Below are 2111 nucleotides of genomic sequence, written 5' to 3'. Positions count from 1 at the left end.
TGTTGTTTTTTGGTTTTATTGAGACAGGGTTTCTTGGTGTAGCCTTAGCCATCCTGGAACTTGGTTTATAGACCAGGCTGGCTTCAAACTCCACCTGTCTCTGCCTCAGAGTGCTAGGATTAAAGGCACCACTATGGGCCTTTTTTTTTTTTTTTTTTTTTTTTTTTTTTAAATTAAAAAAAAAAAAAACCCACCATACTGGCTGGGGAGATGCCCTGGTGGTTAAGAGCACTTGTTGTATATTACACACACACACACACACACACACACACACACACACACACACACACACACCCAATGAGGGTTTCTCTATGTATCCCTGCTGTCTTGGAACTATACAAGTAGTTCTGTAGACTACGCTGGCTGCTCTCAAACTCCAAAGATCCACTTACCTGCCTCAGCCTCACCAGCCAGCTGCCCTGCCCCAAACTAAGGCCTTTCTCTCTCTGCAGCTCTGGCTGCCCTGAAACTAACTATGAAGACTAGGCTACCCCTGCCTTTGAGTACAGAGATTAAAGGCGTGCACCACCACNNCCCTCTGTANTTGTGGCTCTTGCAAGGGACCTCAGTTCAGTTTCTAGCACTCACATGGTGCTTATAACCATCTGTAACTCCAGAGGACCTGGTACTCTCTTAGAACCTCTGCAAACACCAGGCATGAACATGGTGCACAGACATACAATCAGGCAAAATATTCACACACATTTTTAACAGTCAGCCTGTAAGCCCGCTGACCTGATTTCTGTCCCTGGAAACCAAAGGCAGGAGAGAGCCAACAGCTAGGGTTATCCTTCCATTTCTGTGAGCCAGCTATCACATCAGCTTGCACACACACACACACACACTCCCTGACTCACAAATGTCTGTGTGTTTTGTTTTGATCTTTTTATTTTATTTTTCCATGGACAGAGCCTCATTATTCAGCCCTAGCTGGCCTAGAACTTATTATGTGGACCAGGCTGGCCATTTGCTTGTCTCTACATCCCAAAGGATGGGATTAAAGGTGTGGGCAGGGACTGGAGAGATGGCTCAGTGGTTAAGAGCACTGAATGCTCTTCCAGAGGTCCTGAGTTCAATTCCCAGCAACCACATGGTGGCTCACAACCATCTGTAATGAAATCTGATGCCCTTAAGTGTGTCTTAAGTGACAGTGCACTTACATACAACAAATAAATAAATCTTTAACAACAACAACAAAAAGGTGTGGACAGCCCAACCCCTTCTTTTGGGACTAGCTTTTATGTCACACAATTAGTTGGTTTTAGTCCCCTCCCTCCACATGTATAGAGGGTGGCCTTGAATTTTCTTGCATCTACCACCAGCTTGTTGAGATTTCAGGCATGTACCACCATATCATATATACTATGCTGGGGACCTAACCCAGCCTTTAGTGCTTGCTAGACAAACAGTCTACCAATTGTGTTAATCCCCAGCCTCTGTTTAATCTCATGGAATAGCCTGATAGCCTGATTGGCCCTAACCTACCCCACCCCAGCCCAAACACACACACACACACACACACACACACACACACACACACACACACACACAATGGACAACCAATCGTTCCATAACCACCCTGGCCTTAGGAAGTCAGTTCTCCTACAGAAAAAGGGATGTCTATTTGACCAAAACAAATCCCAAGAACATGCACACTGGGGTTTGGGCTGGAAGAGGGTCATCAGGTGGAAGTCATCGGGGGGGGGGGTGTCCAAGGAACACAAGGAGAGAAAGGCAGTCTGGCTGGGCCGTGTGGTAGCAGGGGAGACAAATACCTGTCTAAGACGTGGGTACTATGACCAACCCCATTGAAGAGGCAGAAAGTAGTCTAAAGAAGGTCACTAACTTGCCTCGAGAGGCATAGGATGGACAATTATTTCTCTGACTCCAAGCTGGGCCATGCGTGTCCAGATTCCGCACAAAAACCCTCCTCTTTCCCATCATCCATTTGCAATATCCAATAATAGCTTTCAAAAAGACTAGAACTTCACGCTGCACATAAATCACACAATTAAGAATTGGGTAGGTACAATATCTTAAAATGAGCTGATACATAGTATGTTGTAAGTATATAACCTTAATTTTATTTGTTTTTTTGCTTTTTTTTTTTT

This window comes from Mus pahari, chromosome 3 (assembly GCF_900095145.1).
Source record: "Mus pahari chromosome 3, PAHARI_EIJ_v1.1, whole genome shotgun sequence".
Classification (NCBI taxonomy): Eukaryota; Metazoa; Chordata; class Mammalia; order Rodentia; family Muridae; genus Mus; species Mus pahari.
This window is presented reverse-complemented; position numbering follows the sequence as displayed.